The sequence below is a fragment of the Carya illinoinensis genome, chromosome 10 (genome assembly GCF_018687715.1).
Source record: "Carya illinoinensis cultivar Pawnee chromosome 10, C.illinoinensisPawnee_v1, whole genome shotgun sequence".
Lineage (NCBI taxonomy): Eukaryota > Viridiplantae > Streptophyta > Magnoliopsida > Fagales > Juglandaceae > Carya > Carya illinoinensis.
The window spans coordinates 12,962,456-12,974,878 of NC_056761.1; the positions used below are offsets into that span (position 1 = coordinate 12,962,456).

General features: G+C 37.9%; 1 long non-coding RNA gene across 1 annotated transcript; it reads left to right on the forward strand.

The window, feature by feature from the left end:
• Positions 1-9,980: 9,980 nt before the first annotated feature.
• On the forward strand, positions 9,981-11,871 carry LOC122279627. The gene is made up of 2 exons (XR_006229644.1): positions 9,981-11,536; positions 11,656-11,871. It is a non-coding gene; the product is annotated as an uncharacterized LOC122279627 (long non-coding RNA).
• The last annotated feature ends 552 nt before the right edge of the window (positions 11,872-12,423 follow it).

A 12,423-nucleotide genomic window follows, 5' to 3' on the forward strand; every position in this document is an offset into this window, starting at 1 on the left:
CAATTTTAACCGCATGCACCATGACCTCCCCTAGGGGTCATCCGCACACCCTGGCTCCAGTGCCACACCGTAGAGTACCACCACACGTGTGACACCTAACAAGCGATGCCCAGTTCCGCGCCCCGCGCGTGCGTAGCCAAGCATCCTCTAGCCCTCACCAGCGAAGGGCCACGGAGTCGGTGCGTAGGGCGATGCCCGGTTCCGCGCCCGGCGCGTTCGTAGCCAAGCAACCCCTAGCCCCCGCTCCCGTCGTCTAGCGACAACTCAGGGGACATCACTCAGTTTATTCCGCTCCCGAGTGACCAGAGGAGCTCTACCGAGATAATAACCCATCCCGGCTTGGGCTCGTGATACACACGCACCCGTAATACACTTACGCCAATACACAGGCTTTTCACACAAAATCACAAATACACGTGCATGCACCATGCAATGCCATAACAAATAATCCAACAACAATAACCAAATAAACAGGCAACTCCAACCTCCATCCATCCGACCCCCGAAACTCCTCGGACTTAGTCCGGAATCAACAACCAACAACAATAAATAAATAGAATGAGCGATATATATTTAAATCTGAAAATAGGGTTTGGAAAATACTTACAGCGCTATACGGTAATTTTAAAAAACACCCGGCGTTGCAAACGGCGGAAAAACAGCAACGTCACAGTGAAAATTCATTGTGGCCGTGGGTTGTGAAAAACTCACTTTTGAACGGGGACAAACTAGGACACGAAATTGATAGGGAATGATCTAGGGATGATTGTGAAGCTATTGGAAGTGGTGGTTGGCCGTGGGTGGTGGCGAAATCGCCGGAAATGGCCGGAAAACGCAAATCGGAAACTAAGCTCGTAGGAGCTGTTCCGGTGGTCGTTGGAGGCCGGAAATGGGTGGGTTAGGACGGCAAGGAGTTGGTGATGAAGTGGTAAAGAGGTGGTGGCCGGAGGTGGAGCGACGGCGGCGGATCGAGCTAAAAACCGTGTGGAAAGAAATGGCTCTAAGTGGCTAACGGCTGGCCGGATGGGGGAGATATTTGGTGGGGTGGTGCGCCAGAGGGAGGGGGTTCGAACGAGACTGGCGGCGAGCCAAACGGTGGCCGGACGGTGGCGGTCTGGGCTGAAGAAGATTCCGGCGATAGGGGCAAAAACAGAGCAGGTGCAGCGACTTCCGGCGGCTCTCGAAAGCTAACGGCTGGTCCGATGGCTCTGAAAATTGGTGGGGATGATCTATGGTGAAAGGGGAAGAGAATGGTGGTGACGGTGCATCAAACGGTGGCCGGACGGCGGTGAACTGGCCGGTCAAAGTGGCGGCAACGGGAATGAGAAAAAGAGAGAAGACGCACGGGACGGAAGGAAAGGAAGAAGAAAGAGAAAAGAAAGAAAAAGAAAAGGAAAAAAGAAAGAAGAAGAAAAAAAGAAAAGAGAAAAAAGGAAAAGGAAATAGAGAAAAAGTAAAAAGATGTGAAAAGAAATGAGGTCCAATCCTCACTCCGGAAAACACGCCGAAAAGAGATTAAAACCACAAAACAATTAAAAGAAATAAAACACAACATCAAATAAATTAAAAACCAATTTAAAACACAATAATTTAAAATAAATAAACCAATATATTAATTAAATTAAAAACAACCCTTCAGTGAAAATACACGTAAAAGCGGGTCATCACATCCTTCCCCCCTTAAAACAAATTTCGTCCTCGAAATTTGCAAGATCAACCATCATCGCCAAACAGATACAACATACAACTCCGAACATATTTGAGAGATACATATCATCGACAACTCCCAACAAATCTAATGGTTATTAACTTCACACCATAAATTGCTAATATCGACGACGCCTCTGCTTTACCTTCCGAATTTTCATCCTATTCCAACATTGGTAACCTAATAGCCACTTCCAAAATTAACCATCAATAAACCAAATTGCACGACCAAAAGATTAATCTCCCATTAAAACTTCGAATCACTACTAAATCCTCAAAATCAACACAAAATTTGAACTCCTAAGAATCTCCAAAAATCATGCTTTCGCGCACACTCTGATAACTCACCAAAATACATAAAGGCTATATCCTCAAAATTAATATCATGAAGTATAAGCTCAAGCCACACCTAATCATAATAAAACCTTTATCACTTTTCCATAGAAAATCATATACCTCCAAAAACCTCAAATCTCCACTCATTCCTCAGTTGGCCATTGCTGCCCCAATTCGAAAACCAACATTCCGCAAAATACATCCATTGATTGATGACAAAACCAGTACTAATCAACCTCCAGGCCCCAATTTGAAAACATATAACATCATCCCCAAAATACACCTGTCTCTTCTAAAGATAAGGAACATCTCCAAAAGGCCCAAGTCCTTCCCCACCAACCAACAAGAGCGCCTATAACCTCTATCCGATATCCCACACTTCAAGCTCATAACCTATATTTTGAATAACATCTAATCTTGCAATAACTAACTCACTATAAACTCCCATTGACTTCACATAGACATAATCAAAATGCTCTTGGTAACTCACCCACCTACTTATACCCTCAAAAACTTTAGTTTTAGCACAACTAATTCCTTCAATAGCACTTCACAAATAAATCTCAAGACAGGCCATACTGTTTAAATCTTCAATCCATCAAAACTATTAAACAACACTCATGAATCCTAATGTTTTATTACTTCATACATATGATCATGCTACCCACCTTTGATGCATAGGTTTCATCTTCCAAGATTCATTACTTCATACTCCACACATGGTGACCTAACGATCTCCTTTCAAGCTATATAACCATATCCCCAATTCTCCCAACTAGATACTTGATCTCTAAAGAAAAGTATAGCCTCACCAATTTAAATTCCTGTGTGACCTCAAGTCACAATTAATTCTTGAAGATAGACTCAACCATTAATGCCAACCATCACTCCAATTGGTAACCCACTTCAATTGTACATTCCATTCAACTTACCAAACAACTCAAAGCCAAAAAGAGACTAGGATTTATACTCTCCGAAATCCATACACCCTCACCACCACTATAAATGGATCTCATGTACCCTTAGCTAAGATCAATAATCATTCTAACGTATAAGTGATCCATCACTTCCATTTCCAACATCCGTACCTTATCCTCAAAATAAACAAAAATTTATTTTCTAAAACCTGCATCATCTATTATCCTCACTCGGTATGAGTCAATCCTAAAACCTATCACTATAACCTCGAGCTATAACAATTATTGCCAACCAACATACCATTCAGTAACACGTTTCGACTGAACACTCCAATCTATTCACCACTATCACGTGTCGATCTCATACGTCCTTAGCCGAAACTAATAGTCATTCCAACACACAAATAGTCTATTACCACTATTTCCATCATCTCGACTTATATCCGCAAATCAACATGAATCATTCCTATATTTGCTTAACTTATACCCTTAACATTAGCAAATAGCTACCGCTTAAAACTTTATACTGAAAATGACCTTAAACCTACTAATAATCCGTTCCTAAAAGTCTCCAGAACATGAGGTCTCAACTTCAGTCAAATTCAATACCAACAATTAAACTATTGTTTCCAAAACCTCGATGGATCTATTTCTTCCGAACCGATAAAAATCATTTCCTAAAATCTACTATTACAACCTCGAGTTAACAATAATCATTTTCTAAACTAGCTCGATATCTTCAATCCTCAAAGAAAAACACTAATTGGATCATTACTTCCAATCCTCAAAGGAATCCACTCTAGAAAAACTTTCATATCAACAACTCAACTCGAATGAACCTCATTTTTAATGATTACAAACTAATCACTCACTAGAGTAGATCAAGCTACAGCACTAAGTCTGTAAAACTAAGAACTCAATTCTCATTATAAATCAGTCCTTCGACTCTGCAATTCTAAAACCTTTAATCAAATAAGAATCATCTTCCGGAACTTCTAAGATCAAGGAACTTACATCCCATAATAGAACAATCGACTCCCAAATCTTTCAAATTCTAAAACATTAATAGATAATAAATCATTTTCTGAAATTCTCAAGATTGGTGGTTTTAATCCAAATCATTCACCTTAAAAGCTTGTAAAATCTAAAGCCCCAATTGCCACTAAATTACTCATCCGAATCACGAAATTTACCACTCGAAATTTAATTATTCCCCCCCCCAAAGCTTGTCGAACTTAACACCTTAATTACCATAAACTTATATTCCTAAAATCTATAAGGCCCCAAACTTTAAAACTTTGCTGAAATTTCATAAAATCTAACATCGAAATTTGTTGAACTTACAACCTACTACGTTATAGACCACTTCATAAACTCCACGGAACCAAAGAACTCAATTATTCTACTTCCCTAAAAGATCACCCAGATCATGCCATTCTCTCCAAGCCTCGATAATAAAACAAACCACACAAGGCGTTCATCACTAAAGATTAGATTAGACCCCTACCTGCCATGACTCCAACATTCTGAGTCTCCGTAACCTCGCCTCCAACGGTACCAGGAGTCACTACGTACATTCGAGCCCAACCTAAAAGCCTCTAGTTAGTTCTATCACTGCGACGAGCTCCACGGCTTCCTTGAACTCTAATGGGGCACTCACCCACATGGGCTCTATTACAAACTCCGCAAATTGGCACTCGTCCTTCCATACGAACACTTGAGGACGCTTGCGGTCGAGTTCCAGTCCGCTGAACAAACTTCTAAAGTGAACCCGAGCTACTTCCTTCACCAGAAAAACTCCGCCTCTTATGTCCTGGAGGGGAGCCCATACTCAAATTATTCTCTCGCTCCACAAGAGTGGCCACATCCACTAAATCCTAAAAGGTGAATATCCGGTGGCTGACCACCATTTTGCATATATCTGGTCGCAAACCTTAAATAAAATTCCCTTAAACATATCCTTAAAGTTCGTTGAACCTACACTCTCCTACCCTATAGCCTCGCTACATAAATTCTACAAAACCTTGACCTCAATCATCTTAAGCAACTTAAAGCTAATTCCTCTCCTCATTGCTACGTGAGTTCCCACCTTACAAAGATTGCCTAAACTATGACATTCCCTTCAGACCTCAACATCATACAAGCAAACCACATCGCAAAAAATTCAAACCTACAACACTAAAAGTTCCTGCCTAATAATAGTATCCTTGATTATACCACCTTCCAGCCACAACACCACCTTTGACCCCCTTTAAGAAAACAAAAACAGATAAAACCAAAAACCAAAACCAACACCATATAGCCAGAAACAAAAGAAACCAGCATGCAATAACATAACTAAATAAATAAAAACAAGCAAACAAGCTCAAATCAATAAAACAAATAAAACATGTCAAATAGAAACTATACTTAAAATAAATTTTAAAACATAACTTTAAAAACATTCTGGTACTACCTACGGGACATGTGGTTTTACCCAGAGCCAAACCGCTCTGATACCACCTGTGACGCCCCCAAATCCCCACGCCCGAACACGGGAAAATCGAGACGTCCGGATGGTGACAACTCGGGTCACCATCCCATCGACGGATGCCAAGTGTGTACAAAGGCAACAAATGTGCACAAAAAACACGCAGCGGATAACGAAAGTCATAACTAAGTACCAGAATTTTTCTTAACATAATATAAGCTGTTTAAAACATACTTAAATAAAATATTACAAAACACAAATACAGTTTTAAAACCATAAAGAAAAGCATAACATCAGCAACCCGGCAGAGCCGCATCCTCGGGCTCAGCCTCCTCCTTCTCATCCTCCAAACCTGCACCAAAAGCTACGGAACCAAAATGGTTCCGCAGGTAAGTAAAACCCAAACACTACCAGATAAAAACACATAGAACTCAAACAATATGCATGAAACATGCCCAATGCACAAAGCCCATAAAACATAATTTTCCACGCACGCCAAAAATCCCATTTGGCCCAAAAACATATCCTTTCCGAAAAACACGCCAAAAGTCACATTTGGCCCAATATCTCGCCAAAAGTCCATTTGGCCCAATACCACGCCAAAAGTCCCATTTGGCCTCTCAAACCATTATCCAATTTTAACCGCATGCACCATGACCTCCCCTAGGGGTCATCCGCACACCTTGGCTCCAGTGCCACACCGTAGAGTACCACCACACGTGTGACACCTAACAAGCGATGCCCAGTTCCGCGCCCCGCGCGTGCGTAGCCAAGCATCCTCTAGCCCTCACCAGCGAAGGGCCACGGAGTCGTGCGTAGGGCGATGCCCGGTTCCGCGCCCGACGCGTTCGTAGCCAAGCAACCCCTAGCCCCCGCTCCCGTCGTCTAGCGACAACTCAGGGGACATCACTCAGTTTATTCCGCTCCCGAGTGATCAGAGGAGCTCCACCGAGATAATAACCCATTCCGGCTTGGGCTCGTGATACACACGCACCCGTAATACACTTACGCCAATACACAGGCTTTTCACACAAAATCACAAATACACGTGCATGCACCATGCAATGCCATAACAAATAATCCAACAACAATAACCAAATAAACAGGCAACTCCGACCTCCATCCATCCGACCCCCGAAACTCCTCGGACTTAGTCCGGAATCAACAACCAACAACAATAAATAAATAGAATGAGCGATATATATTTAAATCTGAAAATAGGGTTTGGAAAATACTTACAGCGCTATACGGTAATTTTAGAAAACACTCGGCGTTGCAAACGGCGGAAAAAAAAGCAACGTCACAGTGAAAATTCACTGTGGCCGTGGGTTGTGAAAAACCCACTTTTGAACGGGGACAAACTAGGACACGAAATTGATAGGGAATGGTCTAGGGATGATTGTGAAGCTATTGGAAGTGGTGGTTGGCCGTGGGTGGCGGCGAAATCGCCGGAAAACGTAAATCGGAAACTAAGCTCGTAGGAGCTGTTCCAGTGGTCGTTGGAGACCGGAAATGGGTGGGTTAGGACGGCAAGGAGTCGGTGATGAAGTGGTAAAGAGGTGGTGGCCGGAGGTGGAGCGACGGCGGCGGATCGAGCGAAAAATCGTGTGGAAAGAAATGTCTCTAGGTGGCTAACGGCTGGCCGGATGGGGGAGATATTTGGTGGGGTCATGCGCCAGAGGGAGGGGGTTCGAACGAGACTGGCGGCGAGCCAAACGGTGGCCGGACGGCGGCGGTCTGGGCTGAAGAAGATTCCGGCGACAGGGGCAAAAACAGAGCAGGTGCAGCGACTTCCGGCGGCTCTCGAAAGCTAACGGCTGGTCCGATGGCTCTGAAAATTGGTGGGGATGATCTATGGTGGAAGGGGAAGAGAATGGTGGTGACAGTGCATCAAACGGTGGCCGGACGGCGGAGAACTGGCCGGTCAAAGTGGCGGCAACGGGAATGAGAAAAAGAGAGAAGACGCACGGGACGGAAGGAAAGGAAGAAGAAAGAGAAAAGAAAGAAAAAGAAAAGGAAAAAAGAAAGAAGAAGAAAAAAAGAAAAGAGAAAAAAGGAAAAGGAAATAGAGAAAAAGGAAAAAGATGTGAAAAGAAATGAGGTCCAATCCTCACTCCGGAAAACACGCCGAAAAGAGATTAAAACTACAAAACAACTAAAAGAAATAAAACACAACATCAAATAAATTAAAAACCAATTTAAAACACAATAATTTAAAATAAATAAACCAATATATTAATTAAATTAAAAACAACCCTTCAGTGAAAATACACGTAAAAGCGGGTCATCACAGAATGTACGAAGTAGCTTGGTTCGAATTTAGATACATATATGTCTCTTCCTTAAATTGCATTAAGATATGTAAAATACATAAATAAATACATGCAGTGACATGTGTGTGTATAAAGTGCGTGCGATAGTTAGTTGGATTGATGGATATATATATTTGCTTCCATACCTATATATGTTATTATTGCTCTATCTATCTATTTATCTGTTCGGTAAATGTACGTGAGGAATAATTTTATTATTTATTTAAAAAAGCAATCCAATTTCCAATGAAGAATTAAAATGTCCTGAATTGGTTTGTAAGTTTTTTCAGAAAGATTAATAAGTAATTTATAGATGACTTAGATTAACAACTCCAATTACGTGCAAGCATGTAAACTTTAATACAGGCGCACGTTGATGTCTATATATTGGTGACTAGGGCGGGAAATAAACAATATTATTCGGCAAAATCCGGTATAATTTGTTATTATCTGATTTGAACTTTGAGTAACAAGATAAAGATGAACAGGCTTAGCGAATTAGATCTCTTAAAATGCTTGAGTGAACCTTAGGACTTAAATGAGTTTAATAAATGTTCAAGATTATTGAGTATTTAATATTGTCAGAGAAGTTTATTCGACAGCTATAAATGCCTTTGGGTCCAATCAAGAATTTTAGAAAAATATAAATTTTTATGTACAATGGCCAATTTACTTGAAAGGGTTTGTTCTTTTAAAAAAAAAAAATCTCGCATTTTCTATGCAAAATTAAAAGAAGAGAGATTACAGTTTTAAACTTCTAACTTGAGTTTGAATATAAATGGTATGCAAATTTGTTCGAAAATAGTACACTGCGGATGTAGTCCGAGAAAAGTTACCGATAAGGCCATTTGAGTATTTTTTTTTTCCATGTATTTTTTTAACCTCCTTAAACATTAAAAAAATTTACCACATCATTAAAAAACACTTACTTAATCAATAAATTAAAAAAAAAAAAAGACAATCGAGATCCAGATCCAAAGCATTTTCCTTAAAAATATGTTAAAAAGGGATCTAGATAAACAATAAACACGGTGTGAATTAGGGGCCGAGGAATAAGTTAGTCTCCAAATCATATATGCTACTAGTTAGAGCATTTTTGTTGGCTTGGCCAAATGAGATGTTGGGTCAAATTTTACATAATTTGACTTAAAAATCATTCGCATTGGATTGGACAAATCTAAAATAATTTAAACTTTTGCTATAGTGGTTGGCTAAAGATGGAAGACCACTATTCATTTATCAAACATTAAAATATTAATTTATCATTCCAAACAAATAAATTAAATTAATTAGAATATAATTAACATATAACATTTAGAATATAATTATTATTAACATTTAATAATATTTTTTAATATTAATTGAATATAATATAATTATTATTAACATTTAACAATACTTTTTTTAATGTTAATTTAATGAGAATATAATTACTATTAACATTTAATAATACTTTTTTCTAATATTAATTTAATATAACATAATTATTATTATAAACATTTAATAATACTTTTTTAATGTTAATTTAATTAGAATATAATTACTATTAACATTTAATAATACTTTTTTAATATTAATATAATATAATATAATTATTATTAAAATTTAATAATACTTTTTTTAATATTAATTTAATTAGAATATAATTATTATTAACATTTAATAAAAATTTTTTAATATTAATTTAATTATAATATAATAATATTAATTTAATATAATATAATTATTATTATTAACATTTAATAATACCTTTATAATATTATTTTAATTAGAATATAATTATTATTAACATTTAATTGGTAGAATTATCTTTTTTTTTTTTTTAATTTTTAATGTTTCTATTTGTTGTGAACCACACTTTAGATGAAAAATAGCCTACAAGATGCCATTTTTTCCAAGAAATCAAGAATAAAAAAGCATTATTTAATCACAATGGCAGCTCCTTCATTGTAGTGAGTTGACATATGCTCAGCCGAGACTTTACAATATAGAGTAAAGTGGGTTAAAAAAATAGCTGACCGATGAAGGCGTATGTGATGGTTATGGTGACATGGTATGCTGAGAAACGAACAACCTATTGCAATGAAATTGCAGGATGGAGCCAACTGAATGCTCTCGAGGATTTTCAGGAACATCAAAGCAGCAAGTGAGAATGCATGGACTCAGGGCAACATATATTTGTAATCCACAATTTGTTTCTTGAAAGAAAATATATCTGTGAAATGTGGTAAATTTATTTGTGAAATGTGCATTCAAGGAAGGAGAAGAAAAACGACATCCAAACTTGTTATCAATTGCAGAGGAAATAGTGGAAAAGTGTAAAGGGGTTCCATTGGCTGTGAAGAGTTTAGGTGGTATGCTTTATTTGAAAGTCGATGAAAGGGAGTGGAATTTGGTTAGAGATAATGAGATTTGGGAATTAGAAGAAAAGGAGGGAGACATCTTACTTGCATTGTGATTGAGTTATAATCAATTGCCAATTCATCTGAAGCGATGCCTTGCCTATTGTATTAATTTCCCAAAGGATCATGAATTTTTTAATATCTTTTTAATTCAACAATGGGCGGTACTTGGATTAATCCTCCAATCGCCTGCTAACAAAAAACAAGAGTTAGAAGATGTTGGAGACTTGTATATTAAGGAGTTAATGTCGAGATGTTTCTTTCAAGATTTTGAAGAAATTATGTTTAGTTGCTATTCCTTCAAAATGCATGATCTTGTCCATGACCTTGTGCTCTCTATTATCCATGAAGAATGGTCGGAAATAGATGCTGACAACAAAGAAATTGCTCCGACAGTTCGTCATTTGTCAGTTTCAGACAATGGCCAACAAGTTTCAAAGTCTCTGAATAAGCTAACTAGTGTGCGGACCATCATATACCGAACCAAACCGCACGTATCCTCAGTTGAAGCATGCATCTCGAGATTCAAGTCTTTGCGATTGTTAGATTTAAGTGATTCAAAATTTGAGAATTTGCCACGTTCTATTGGTACTCAAAAGCATTTGAGATATCTCGACTTATGTAATAATGAATCAATCGAGAAGCTTCCTAATTCTGTTTGCAAGCTACACAATTTGCAAACCTTGGTGCTTTTTGGATGTGATAATCTTGAATGACTGCCCAAAGATATATGTAACTTGATCAACCTTAGGTTTCTTGCAATAACAACAAAAGATACATGCTTGCTGGAGAATGGAGTATATTGCTTTAATTCTCTTCGGACTTTAATTGTTTACAATTGTCCAAATCTCGAATGCTTGTTTCCACAGATGGACAGGTGCCTCACCAACCTTCGTATGTTGGTTTTCTTGAAATGTGAAAGTTTGACCTCTTTGCCACCTATTATCAAGCACCTAACTGCATTAGAGTCATTATACATTGCTTATTGTAAAGAGATAGATTTGACAGAAGGAGGAGAAGGAGATGCACAGGATCTCGATTTGAGGCTCCAAATCTTGGGTATAAAATGGTTGCCAAAGTTGGAGGTTTTACCTGAAAGGCTTCTAGGATCTGCAAACACTTTAAAGCACCTAGATATCGAGGCATGTGAAAATCTCAAGGCCTTGCCAGAGTGGTTGTCAACTTTGAAATCACTTCAGACATTGGAGATCATTGATTGCAAAGAGCTATCATCTTTACCGGAGGGAATTCATCATATAAAAGCATTAAGAAAATTGAAGATTGAAGATTGTCCTCAACTTGTTACTCGTTCAGAAGACTGGTCTAACATACCAGGGCTTGAAGTACTTGTTTCTGAAAATGCTAAAGATGATGAAGAAGATTGAAGAACAAGTACGTTGATTTTGTCTTCCTATTTGGTATGAAATGAATTAAAATTGAATGATCTGAGTAGTGAATGATCTAATAAATTAATTAGATTTTATATATTTATATATTTGTGCATTTTGTAGCTTCCGCCTAATTCCACGAGCAAGGAGAAGTCCAAGCCAATGCCAGACTGAACGTACGAAGTAGCTTGGTTCGAATTTAGATACATATATGTCTCTTCCTTAAATTGCATTTACGATATGTAAAATACAGAAATAAAGACATGCAGTGACTTGTGTGTGTATAAAGTGTGTGCGGTAGTTAGTTGGATTGGTGGATATATGTATGTTGCTTCCATACCTATATATGTTATTATTGCTCTATCTATCTATCTATCTATCTTATCTAAATAATTAAAGTGATCGGTGAACAAGTTTGAGCTTGCTAGAATATTAAATTTTAAGCTGCATGTTCAGAAGCATAAAATTCAATTCGAAAAAAAGTACTTGAGCTCACATCGTGTTTGAATAAAAACTAAACTAAACTAAACTAAATCAGGTTGGTTCCTTTTTTTTCTTTTTTCTATTTTTTTTCTTTTTTAAGAGTATTTGTTTTGGGTTATCCCGGGTTAGGGATAAGGTGGATGGTGGCTTTAAAAAAACTGTTTTTTGACCGACCCATTGATGCATTGGTATCCCAATATTGGATTTTTTGCTGCATGATTTTGGTTACATACACCCATATTCATGGATATGAAGAAGCATGTCTTAATGTTGGTCATATGTACATTAACAAATACAAATATAGACATATGGGTAGTGCTACTGACTCAATAAAAAATGAGCAATACAAAAACTATCTCAAGCGATAGAGGGTGTCACATTAAAATTAAAAATAAAATTTATAGATTA